The 14275-nt window shown below is 39.3% G+C and overlaps 2 protein-coding genes across 2 annotated transcripts in view; both read left to right on the top strand.

The window, feature by feature from the left end:
- The window catches only part of LOC149130513 (uncharacterized), a 193239-nt gene that overhangs the window by 126967 nt on the left and 51997 nt on the right, over positions 1 to 14275 (top strand). The gene's annotated exons all lie outside the window — the stretch shown is intronic.
- LOC149130515 (uncharacterized) overlaps positions 1 to 14275 on the top strand; it is a 125438-nt gene that overhangs the window by 109260 nt on the left and 1903 nt on the right.

Here is a 14275-nt window from a genome sequence, read left to right on the forward strand (position 1 = left end):
TGACCTTGCCCTAATTGCGGAGTCACTATCAGAACTAGAGGAGAAGTTTCAGGTGTGGAAGCAAGGTCTAGAATTGAAGGGCCTTAGAGTCAACCTAGCTAAAACCAAAATCCTAATAAGTAGGAAGGTAGATAAAACACAAACCCCTTCAGGTAGATGGCCCTGCTCAGTATGTAGAAAAGGAGTAGGTAGTAACTCTATAAGATGTACCCGGTGCAAGCTATGGACACATAAGAGGTGCAGCAACATCAAAGGCAGGTTAACTAGCAAGTTAGTTTTTGTTTGTGGCAGATGTTCAGGTGCAATAAAGACTGCAAACAAACAGGAAACAACTTCTATCTCATTCCAGGGTGAAAAACTAGAGGTAGTCGATAGCTTCCGCTATCTGGGCGACCAAGTTAGTAGTGGGGGTGGGTGCGCTGAAAGTGTAGCTGCTAGAATAAGAATAGCCTGGGCAAAGTTTAGAGAGCTCTTACCCCTGCTGGCGACAAAGGGACTCTCACTCAGAGTAAAAGGCAGACTGTATGACGCATGCGTACGAACAACCATGCTACATGGCAGTGAAACATGGGCTGTAACTGCTGAGGACATACGTAAGCTCGCAAGGAATGAAGCCAGTATGCTCCGTTGGATGTGTAATGTCAATGTGAATACCCGTCAGAGTGTAAGTATCTTGAGAGAAAAGCTGAACATTAGAAGCATCAGTTGTGGCGTGCAAGAGAGACGATTGCGCTGGTATGGACATGTGGTGAGAATGGAGGAGGATAGCTGCGTGAAAAAGTGCCACACCCTAACAGTTGAGGGAACCCGTGGAAGAGGTAGGCCCAGGAAGACCTGGGCTGAGGTGGTGAGGCAAGACCTTCGTACATTGGGCCTCACCGAGGCGATGACTACGGACCGAGACCTTTGGAAATGGGCTGTGCGTGAGAAGACCCGGCAAGCCAAGTAAGATCGTTGCCAGTGCCCCTGGACTGGTTCTTGTGCGGGTGGCACATGAGATGCACCATTTTGAGCGTGGCCGTTGCCAGTACCGCCTGACTGGCTCCTGTAGGATTTTCGAGCGAGATCGTTGCCAGTGCCCCTGGACTGGCTTGTGCGGGTGGCACATAAAAGACACCATTTCGAGCGTGGCCGTTTTCGTGCGGGTGACACGTAAAAGCACCCACTACACTCTCTGAGTGGTTGGCGTTAGGAAGGGCATCCAGCTGTAGAAACTCTGCCAAATCAGACTGGAGCCTGGTGTTGCCATCCGGTTTCACCAGTCCTCAGTCAAATCGTCCAACCCATGCTAGCATGGAAAGCGGACGTTAAACGATGATGATGATGATGATGATATATGTGTGTGTGTGTGTGTGTGTGTGTGTGTAGGTGCAGGAGCAGCTGTGTTGTAAGTAGCTTGCTTACCAACCATATGGTTCCGGGTTCAGTCTCATTGCGTGGCATCTTGGGCACGTGTCGTCTACTATAGCCTCAGGATTACCAAAGCCTTGTGAGTGGATTATGTAGATGGAAACTGAAAGAAGCCTATCGTATATATGTGTGTGTGTCTGTGTGTGTGTCCCTGGCATTGCTTGACAACCGATGTTGGTGTGTTTATGTCCCCATAACATAGTGGTTTGGCAAAAGACACCAATAGAATAAGTACTAGGCTTGAAAAAAATAAATCCTGGGGTCGATTTGTTTAACTAAAAGCAGTGCACCAGCATGGCCACAGTCAAATGTCTGAAAGCTATACAGGATATACACATATATATACACACACACATATATGTGTGTATAGTGTATATATCAACAAAGATATATTTATTAATACACATAGAAACTCAGAAAAACATAAGTGTATGTGTGCTTAGTTCTCTTGACAACCCATTATAGTTATAAATGAGTTCCTGGGATTATTTACCTAATCCCAGTTCTCTACACTCCTAAATCCGGTTGAGGTCATCAGCATAAAGCATTTCCCATGGCTGCCCTCTCATAAATTCCTGTGTTGTGGCTTGCATTAGTCTTCTTCTTTCATTCCCTGTTTGCTTTCTGCCACCCTCCTCCTCCTCCTCCTCCTCCTTCCTTCCTTCCAAGCTTTTCTTTTCCCTGTCTTCCTCACAACTGGGTATATTTTTGTTTAAGTCTTCTTTCTGTTATGTACTGCACCGTAACTAAGCAGTTCAGAAGTGCATGCACACACACACACACACACACACACACACACACAAATATTTTTAAAATTTGTTTCGGTTATTTGACTGCGGCCATGATGGAGCACTGCCTTTAGTCAAAGAAATCAACCCCAAGATTTATTCTTTTCAAGCCTAGTACTTATTCTATCGGTGTCTTTTGCCAAACCACTAAGTTACGGGGACGTACACAAACCAACATTTGTTGTCAAGTGATGGTGGGGTTACAAACAGACACACAAACGTATACACACACACACACACACACATATATATCAATATACGACGGGATTCTTTCAGTTTCTGTCTACCAAATCCACTCCCAAGGCTTTGGTCGGCTCAAGGTGAAAGTAGAAGACACTTGCTGAAGGTGCAACTGAACCTGGGACCATGTGGTTGGAAAGCAAGCTACACCTGCATCTACGTACATTTTGTTTTTCTAAGTTTCAGTGCAAGGACTGCAGCCATGCTTGGCCACCACCATCTACTTGCTACTCCTTCACTAAGCTGTGATATTTGGTGGAAGAGGGAATTCAGTGCCATTGCCCTCATCTGTGTTTCTTGCCTAGTGGTAGGTTCATTGGGAACTATATACATACATACATATACACACATATATATATATATACACACTCACATATATATATATACACATATATATATATAAGCATTCGGTCATGAATGACCAAGGGATTTCACTAGAAAGTTTCCCTCTGAGGCCAAAGTCCAGTCAAGGTTGTTTATGGAAGGCCAGCAGTTGCCCATGCATACCAGCCTTCACTACCCATGCCACCAATGTTGGCCAAAACAACGCCAGAGGATGATACAGCTATATATATATATATATATATATATATATATATGAGTGTGTGTGTGTATTTAGGTGTTGGTGGTAAGAAATTTGCTTCCCAACCACATGGTTCTGGATTCAGTCCCACAGTGTACCATCTTGGGCAAGTGTCTTTAACTACAGCCTCATGCCCACTGAAGTCTTGTGAGAGGATTTGGTATATGGAAACTGAAAGAAGCCCATTGTATGTATATATATATATATATATATATGTGTGTGTGTGTAGATCTCTGTGTGTGTTTCTTCCCTACAATCGCTTGACAACTGGTGTTAGTGTGTTTACATTCCTGTAGCCCGGTGGTTCATCAAAAAAGATTAATAAAATGAATATCAGGCTTTAAAAAAATGAGGTCAATTTATTCATCTAAATTGCTTCAAGGTGGTGCCCCAGCAAGGGCGCAGTCTAATGACTAATACAAGTTAAAGATAAAAGATATAAATATATATATGTGTGTGTATACATATATATATATATATATATATATGTATGTTTGCATTCAGTGGACAACTACCCACCACCTATCACTCCCCTTCCAATCACTCTCTCCTCTTTCCCCTTCTCTCGTATTCATGTGACTAACAATAGCAGTGGGTCTTACCGGTGGCTCCCTCTACATCGATTCCATTGCAACAAGAGAGCCAAGAGACCTATATCAACCCCCACCCTACACCCTCTCACGCACATTAGTCTTCTGGTACTATTTGGGGTCCACATAGAAGGGAGCTCATCAGATGTACATGTACCCCATACACCCCCCACCAATGTCTATTTGATATTGACATCAATCAGTCACTCTCATCATTTATTGAGATGCCTTCTATCTCTCTCTCTCTCTCTCTCCCGTTCCTAATCCCCTCCTGGGCTGGTTCCAGAACAAGAAGGCACCGAGGACACTCTCTGAGACGGTTGATGTTAAGAAGGACAACACACCATAGAAACGAAACCCAAAATAAATATTAAAGGCTAAATGACATCCTGAGACCCATCTGGGCGAGAACCACTGACCTTGCAATCCATACAAGCAGACAAAACGAATATGTGCAGTGATGATGATGATGTATGACTGTAGCTGAACACACTCACACACATATGAAAATATGAAAATGATGAAGATGGAGAGCCCCTTCCCATGTGGAAAGGGTCAGTTAAGTAACATTTATATATTTCCCGAAATATAAAAAAAGATGACTTTTCCCTTTCTACATTGTAAGAAGCTGTCAGTCTCCAATGACAAGGCTTTTAGCAAACCACAATGCTCTTCTGTACATGCATGTGTGACTGTCTATGTATGTGTAAGTATGCACACACACACACACACACGTCTGCATATATAGTTTTGTATGTATGTATATACAGAGGCAGGAGTGCCTTTGTAGTATGAAGCTTGCTTCCCAACTGCATGGTTGTGGGTTCAGTCCCACTGCTTGGCACCTTGGGTAAGTGTCTTCGGGCTGACCAAAGCCTTGTGTGTGGACTTGGTAGATGAAAACTGAAAGAAGCCCATCGTATATATATACATATATATATATATAGTTTCTCAGTTTATTTGCTCTGTATGTTGTAATTAGTAATACTGTTAATTAATCACTGGACTGGAGGCAAATACAATACACAAACACTAAATATATTATATACATTTGTATGTATTATATTTATATCTATATGTAAATATGCATCTATCTATGCACACATAAATACATGTATGTACATTTATATACGTGTGTGTGTGTTTGCGAGTATTTTTCTCTTTTTCCCTGAAGTGGGAACCTAGCACACACATCCATATATACGAGTATATATATATATATATATATATGTATATATATATAGACATAATATACAGACACACATGCAGGACGTGTCTAGGCTTTATCATTGGTCTACGTGATCAAATGCATAACAAATTGTCTGCAAATTTCACACTACACACACACGAGACGTTAACGCCCACTTCTTCCAGCTATCTATAAATAAGCCTCATCGGCAGAGATTATCACATTTTTTGCCCGTTCTTTCAACTGAACTCACAGAGACAAAACACTTGAGGCTGAAATTCAAACACAGTTATTGACTCTAGTAAGTACTTTTGTGATAATTATCTTCATTAACAACTTACTAACACATTTACAGTGTGAAATATTCATTACAACTATTTCAAACCTTAGTTTTGCTGTTATATTGAAAATTGTTTATTTTCAGGCAGTATTTTACAGACTAGAAACTGTTCAAACATTTCATTTCCAGAATATGATATAAAGTATAGTTTGCTTATAACAATATCACAACTATTTGTTGGAAATTAAGGGAATGGATATGTTCATCTAAGGATTTTAAGTAATTTCCAATTGATTTCTAATTCTCAAGTGAAATTTAAAATTTGTAAATCAATTTTATGGTTGTTAAATTGTTTGTTTTTTGTAAATTTAATGTTTCCAAAGTTTAGTCAAGGGAGAAGGGCCTTGCCGATGGCCCTTTATATTTCCAGGGTCTTCAAGAGTGGTGAATGGAAGAGAGACTTTCTCAAAACAAGAGACCTAACATGAATACATACAACAGAGAAATCCTCTGTTAAAAGGGCCAGGTGATGGTGTTGAAAAAGGTGATAGATTAAGTCTGTAACCCAGGGAGGCAACAAAAGGATTTGAACTCACCTTTTCGTAACCAACCCAGCTGAAACTGACTCTGTAGTACAAATGTCTTGTTTTAACAAGTTTTGAATTAAAATCTTCCACCAAACCTTAGTGACAATTTATGTTCCTAGCTCTAGCTTAATGATAACAAAGTTATTTTACTAAATTCTTTGTTATATCTAAAGTAATTGAAAGAAACACAGAACATCTCAAAATAAATCCAGAAACAAAAGGGTTAAATACTACAAGGAATCTTGTCAAATATATAATTCCATGTGACCACCACCTCAGACTGGCATTTTAATTATTGACCCTTGCATAATAAAAATCAAAATGAATCTCAGCATGATTTGAACTCAGCAGACAAAGAGTTCATATAAACACCACAAGGTATTAAGTCCATACGTTCTAACGACTATACTAATTGATCTTTTTCTTCTTTCAATCAATGAAAATTTTAAAACTGATTTTGATTTTCATATCAAACTTTGTACATAAATATAATTGTTCTGGTGATTTTATTTCTATTTTATATCTTGAAGCAAACAAGAAGAATTGTTTAAATATTAAACAATTTGGTGACAACATATATTTTCTCTCAGCACATCTTTATCCTACATCAACATTTTAATGTGCAATGCATTAAATATGTTTTCTCACCATCTTCAATATTATTTATCAGATGGATGGCTTCTGAGAATTATTTCACATTGTCTACAATTATTATAAACTCTATTACAAAACTAATACCAAAGTCCCAAAAATGCCCCTAAACACATGTCAGATAATAACAACTTATGGGTGGGGTCATGGCTAGAATGTCTGACCATAGGGTTGCTAGCTAAGAATTAACTTTCAGTTAAACATCAACAACAGAAACCATAATTTTAATAATATTTTAAACAAATATATTTGTTACATTTCAAATATTCTGTTTATAAAAATCATCATCATCATCATGGTCGTTTAACGTCCGCTTTGCATGCTAGCATGGGTCGGACGATTTGACTGAGGACTGTTGGACCAGGTGGCTACACCAGGCTCCAATCTGATTTGGCAGAATTTCTACAGCTGGATGCCCTTCCTAACACCAACCACTCTAAGAGTGTAGTGGGTGCTTTTACATGCTACTGGCACGAAGGCTAGTCAGGCGGTACTGACAACGGTGTACTTTACGTGCCACCTGCACAGGAACCAGTCCAGCGGTATTAGCAATGAACTCGCTCGAATGTCTTTTCACGTGCCACCGGCACAAGTGCCAGGAAGGCGACGTTGGTAATGATCACGCTCAAATGGTGCTATTTACGTGTCACTGGCACGGAAGCCAGACAGCTGGTGCTCTGGCAACGATCACACTCAGACGGTGCTCTTAGTGCTCCACTGGTACAGGTGCCATCACGATTTTGCTTGACCCAACAGGTCTTCGCAAGTGGAGTTTAGTATCCAAAGAAGGAATGTTATGCGTAAGTGGGCTGGCTACATCTCTGGCAAAGGCCTTGGATTTTGGTCTCACTTGGCTAGCCGGGTCTTCTCACGGACATCATATTTCCAAAGGTCTCGGTCACAAGTCATTGCCTCGGTGAGGCCTAATGTTCGGAGGTTGTGCTTCACCACCTCATCCCAGGTCTTCCTGAGCCTGCCTCTTCAATGGGTTCCCTCAACTGCTAGGGTGTGGTACTTTTTCACACAGCTATCCTCATCCATTCTCGCCACATGTCCATACCAGCGCAATCGTCTCTCTTGCACACCACAACTGATGCTTCTTAGGTTCAACTTTTCTCTCAAGATAATTACACTCTGTCGGGTATGCACACTGACATTACTCATCCATCGGAGCATACTGGCTTCATTCCTTGCGAGCTTACGCATGTCCACAGCAGTCACGGCCCATGTTTCACTGCCATGTAGCATGGCTGTTCGTACACATGCGTCATACAGTCTGCCTTTTACTCTGAGTGAGAGGCCCTTTGTCGCCAGCAGAGGTAAGGGTTAGGGTTAGGGATGTGACAGAAGTTGGTTTCTGAACATTTTCAGTGTTTATTGCACCTGAACATCTGCCACATACAAAAACTAACTTCCTAGTTAACCTGCCTTTCATATTGCTGCACCTCTTATGTGTCCATAGCTTGCACTGGGTACATCTTATAGAGTTTCTACCTACACCTTTTCTACAGATCGAGCAGGGCCATCTACCTGAAGGGCTTTGTGTTTTGTCTACCTTCCTACTTATTAGGACTTTGGTTCTAGCTAGGTTGATTCTAAGGCCCTTTGATTCTAGTCCCTCCTTCCACACCTGAAACTTCTCTAGTTCTGATAGTGACTCAGCAATTAGTGCAAGGTCATCAGCATAAAGGAGCTCCCAGAGGCATCCTGTCTTGAATTCCTATGTTATCGCCTGGAGGACTATGATAAATCGGAGGGGGCTGAGGACAGAATCTTGGTGGACCCCTATCTCTACCTGGAATTCTTCACTGTACTCATTGCCAACCCTCACCTTACTGACAGCGTCTCTGTACATGGCTCGCACAGCTCTTACTAACCATTCTTCTATCCTTAGTTTCCTCATTGACCACCAGATAAGGGAGCGGGGGACCCTGTCAAAGGCTTTCTCCATGTCAACAAAAGCCAGGAACAGAGGTTTATCCTTGGCTAGGTATTTCTCCTACAGCTGTCTTACCAGAAATATCGCATGAGTGGTGCTTTTACCTGGCACGAACCCAAACTGCATCTCATCTAAATTTATTCGCTCCCTAATTAGTTGGGCTATGACCCTCTCTGTGACTTTCATTACCTGATCTAACAGCTTGATACCTCTGTAATTATTTGTATCTAAAACGTCACTTTTACCTTTGTAGCAGTTGACTATGGTGCTGCTACACCAGTCATTGGGTATGACTCCTTCGTGTATCACCTGGTTAGCAATACGGGTGACTAGGCTATAGCCGACACTGCCAGATATTTTGAGCATCTCTGCAGTGATTCCTGATGGGCCGAGGGCCTTCCCTGTCTTCATACTCTTAATCGCTTTATCTACCATGGTACTGTCAATTCGGATAGCTGGTCCCTCTGTTGGGTCGATATTCGGCAGACTCTCTTTCTCCCATTCATTCTCTTTATTGAGCAATCTTTCGTAGTGGCGTCTCCAAACCTCTTTCTTTGCAGCTTCGTTTAGTGCAAGTGTACCATCATCCATGCGAAAACATTTCTCTCCCACGACATCACGATTCTCTCCCACACACTGTCTTGCAACACAAAATACTTCAAGTCTTTGGTCCTCACGGCACAGAACATTGGCAAATCTTTTTCTTATCTGCTTCCCCTCTGGCTAAATAAACCTGTCTCCTAGCTTCCCTTCTAGCAGTCTGATACAATTCCCTGCTACCTCCGTTCTTCCAGTCCTTCCAAATCTGTTTCTTTTGTCTAATAGCCCTGTCAACCACATTCTTCCACCACCACGTTACTTTGGGTCGAGAGGGGACTTTACACCAGCCACAGGTCTGGTCGGTGGCTCTCAGCAGGTTATCCCATTGAAACCTCCAGTTGTCTTCCACCAACTTTATAAATTGTATTCTGACATTACAAAAGTTTAACATCCTATTAAATTTTAAAAGATTATATTTTTGATATATTTTTATAAATTACATTTAAATATTGTATTTGAAGGAATAATTTATGTTATATTTTGGTAAATTTCGAAATATTCTTGGAGATTTCTGTGGAATTATCAACTTGGTTGAGAAATAGAATAGTGATGGGTTTTTTTTAAGTGTAGATTTGTGGATAAGAAAGACATGAATAATAATTGAAGAGGGGGTGTGACATTTATAGAGACAGGTTAACAGATTAGATGGTGGTGGTCATGGTGGTGGAGAGATTTCAAGTTATGTATGTAATGTGTGGCTGATGTGTTTTACTCCTTTATTTATTGAACCATGGCCATGCTGGAGCATTGCCTTCATGCATTTAACTGATCATATGAGCACCAGTATTTCTTTTTAAGTCCGGTACATATTTTAACTATTTGTGGATCAGCTAGGTTAGGAAATGAAGTTGATATTTTAATTAAGCAATAAGTACTAACACATTTATAGCATGATTAAATGATGGAAAGAATATATATATATATATATATATATATATATATATATATATATATATATATACTGTTTTACTCTTATTTATATTAAGAGCATTACTATACATAAATGCTTCATGATAGGAGGGACTCTTAAAGTCAAAACTACCATAATAAACACACTGTACCAAACATGGTATGCTTGCACTGACGAGTAAAAAGTGCATTTTGTGCACTAATTATGAAATCATATGATATGCAGCTGATTTTGAGAGGCTTGCTTCGAGTTGTATTCCCTCACGTTCAGTACAATCTGTTTATTATGGTAGTTTTGACTCATGTTCCCTTGTCTTGACATCAGATGCTAATTATAAACAAATGTCACGTCACACAAACAGTGTCACTTGTTTGCAGTGTTCCACCAGAAAACATATCCAACCATTGTGCTGTTCATGTTTGAAGAACTTGGTGAAATATTCTCTTGCTTGAAACCAGGTGAGGATTGGTGAAACTAATCGAGTGTAGTCATAGACTTGACTGAGTGGGACTCACAAGAACCTGGCAAGGAACAAAACAAAATTATGAGAGGGAAAATACAAAAAAGAAAATACATCATCTGATGTATTATAAAGGTTTTGACATCCATTTTCCCTAACTGGCATGGGTAGGACAGTTGAAGAGGAAGCAGTGAGCCAGAGGAGATTGGTGAGCTCCAATGAAAGATTTGGCAAGATTTCTACAGCTGGATAATCTTCCTAACACCAAATGCACATACACACACGTGTGTGTGTGTGTATGAATGTATAAACATGGGTTTACTTATGTTTGATTGTACATCTGATTTTGTATGCTAGCATGGGTTAGATGAATATATTATTGTAACATTGTTTTACAGACAGACAGCCTTCCTAGTGCTGATACAAAACCATTTTTGCAAGAACAAAAGTTTTTATTTCCCATGTCTTCCAAGGTGGGGATGATTGGTTGACAGATGTGACTGCTTGGAGCAACTTAAAATAGATTGCAAACATAAACAAATGCACAGACACCTACACACACACAATCAACTCGAGTTTACTGCTTCCTGTAGCAGAAACAGATGGAAGCTAATGGAAGTGATTACGTAACTCATATTCCTTTGTCATCCATTAATTCATATCTATAAACATACATATATACATACACAAACATTTATACATGATTATGTGAAGGTACATTCATATAACTAACACACATATCTGTGTGTGTATGTGTGTATGTGTCTATATATATATATATATATATATATATTAATATTTAGCAGAAGTAACAAAGTGACCCAAGATCCGAAAGTTTCATTTATTGGCATTTATAAAACTGGTTCTTTTGAGGTATATTCCCAGACCTCCAAAGAACTAGTTTGATGAGTGTCAACACATGAAACTCTCAGATCTTGAGTCACTCTGTTAGTTCTGCTAAATATTAACAAAAAATACATTACACATATACTCACATTTGAAGTTTTATTTTTCTCCATTTACACCTATATATATATATAGTCTACACCTTCAGCCCTTTTACTACCCTCTCACATTTATCATATCCCTATCAATCACTTCCAATATCACACATCCTTCAGATCACCCATTTCACTGTCATCTGTGTCCCTACTGACATCCCCTATCACCCCTACCCCTATCTTTCATCTCAATCACTCTCTCTTCTTTTTACTCTACTATCTTATTGTAAATCTCTTCTCTTCGCCATTCTTCCAATGAAACTAGGGATGTTACTGGACCTACCTGAGTCTCTCCCCAACACTCAAACACTCCTTTCCATATATTTATTACCCTCATCCCAAGGTATATGTGAAGCCCAGAGATTGAGGGGAACTTTTAGTTTTGTCAAGGACATGGCAATTGTCTCCAGTGATGGTGCCATAAGTTGCACCCAGTGCACTTTGTGCAGTGGTTGGTGTCAGGAAGAGCATCCAGCTGTAGAAATAAAATCAGAAAATGTAACTTCAGGCAACATACTCTTTGAACCATCCAACCCATTCCAGCATGGAAAGTGGGGGTAAAATGATGATCATACATACGGATGTATAAATATACATATGTGCATCCTTGTATATATATTATACACATTCATTCATATATATGTATGCATGTGTATTGACTGGTTTCTGAAACAATGTAATCTAGAGATGAAATCCAAGTACGTAGTATGAAATAATGTGCTGTTTCATCAAATTATTTTATACATCCTTTTTTTCATTATGTATTATACTGTTTTATTCCTACCCTTTCTTGCCAAATAACTTTTTGTGCATTTTTCTTTCCTGATCCTAACACTGCTAGCTGAAAGTAACTGTAAGAGGTGTATCGTGTGTGTGTGTATGTGTATAGGGGTGGGGAGAGAGAGAGAAAGGCAATTATAAGTCCAACAGCTGTTTCTGGGGGTTTGGAGATCCATAATAATGTTGGTAGGTAAATGTAGTCCATCAGTTGTTGAACTTATAACACCTTTCTTCCACTGCTTTAATTTTCTCTGTTGTTTGTACTCTGTGTAAGTTGAATCTGTTAATATAAATATCTAATATGCTCATGCTTAAAAAATTCATCATCTGAAAGTTTCCACCTTTTGCTTTCTCTTATTTTGCATGGATACATATATACATATTTTGTATTTCATACCCGATCGGCTCTTGTGCAGGTGGCACATAAAATACACCATTTTGAGCGTGGCCGTTGCCAGTACCGCCTGACTGGCCTTCGTGCGGGTGACACGTAAAAGCATCCACTACACTCTCTGAGTGGTTGGCGTTAGGAAGGGCATCCAGCTGTAGAAACTCTGCCAAATCAGATTGGAGCCTGGTGTAGCCATCTGGTTTCACCAGTCCTCAGTCAAATCGTCCAACCCATGCTAGCATGGAAAGCGGATGTTAAACGATGATGATGATGATATACAATTAGATTAAAGTCTTATATAATTATTATGAGTTTTTGTATTAATTCCAATTTAATTTTACAGTTGAAATATTTGCAATTATCTGGTTTACTCTTTATAAACTTTGTTGTCAACAACACCAATAACAACAACATAGCCTTATCCAGCTTTTTCCAAAAATATGTTCTTGTTTATTCCATGTATATGCAAAGAGCTGACATCCTGAAGAAGGTCACTTTTACTTTCCATTCCTCCTGGGGTCAATACAGTAACAGTCATTATTTTATAGACCAAAGAGGAGGTGGAGGATCATTCTGATGATGATGAGTCACCAGAATGTCATTAAACACCCCACCAATATTTCCTAATCCACCTCATTAAACCCCCAATACTTCATAATAAACTACACCAAGTTATATCTCCTCACCTAACACAAAACAAAACACACTTCCCCTGCCAAACCCCTTTTTCATACAAACACATCTTTCTCATTGCTACCCAAACACTGTCCCTTATATTGAATATAATTTAGATGAACCTACCTTTCGTTAATTAAGCTTATTCATTAACCAATCTTTATTATCTCAATCAGGAACAAATAATAACGATCCTCTCAACATGCTGTGTATCAGTGTGATTATATGGAAGCCCATCTTTTGATAAGCTTTCCAAGTTAATCAATGTTGTCTATGATAATTGTGTGGATTATATTGGAATGTTGAGAGATTTACAGCATTTGTCAGGTTAAGAACCAGTTTCATCTCCAGCTTTATTGATATCTGTTAATCCAGGTAAATATGATGGAAACCAAGCCAACCATGACGGTCCCATCATTTCCAGTACATATAATCATTAGTAATACTTATATTCCATCTAACTAGCAAAATGTTCAGTCTGTCTTGTGTCTGACAAATGTCTATGAAACATAAAGTCTATGTTTTCCTAATTGTTCTGTGTTAACGAAATTTGAACATGATTGGTGTGTGTTGGGACATAATATAGCATGTATACCAATTAAAGTTAATTTTCTCGTTATTGAGTACTTTTGGAGCAGGGGAATCTTTCTGACTAATTATCTATATCTATACTATATATAAAACACAGATGTGTGTGTAATCGCTTTTCACGTGAAATCGACTTCACCAAATGCTTCCATACTTGTGATGCATGAATAATTTGACCTCGCATAAATGTTAGGCTCTTCATTTGATTTTTTTAATTAAAAATAAATAATATTGCTTTATATTTAAGATTCACTTCTTTAAAAAGGTTCCTCAATGTCAACTTCCAGTATTGACGTAACAAAAACAAAAAGCTTCACTCTCTATTTTGTGTGTGAGTGTGTATGAGAGAGAGAGAGTAAATACTACATACACACTGCTCTCTCACTCTGTCTCACACACATACACACGCGCACACACCCCTTGACTCACTCACACTCTGTCTCTTACAAACACACACATACATAAATGTATACAAACATATTTACAAAGACACACGTGTGTATGCGCGCGCGTGCGTGTTTGTAAGAGACAGAGTGTGAGTGAGTCAAGGGCTGTGTTGTCATATTCATACATCCAAAGATGTATGTATATTTATGCATGTACGTATACATGA

The sequence above is a fragment of the Octopus bimaculoides genome, chromosome 28 (genome assembly GCF_046866305.1).
Source record: "Octopus bimaculoides isolate indiv1 chromosome 28, ASM4686630v1, whole genome shotgun sequence".
Taxonomy (NCBI): domain Eukaryota; kingdom Metazoa; phylum Mollusca; class Cephalopoda; order Octopoda; family Octopodidae; genus Octopus; species Octopus bimaculoides.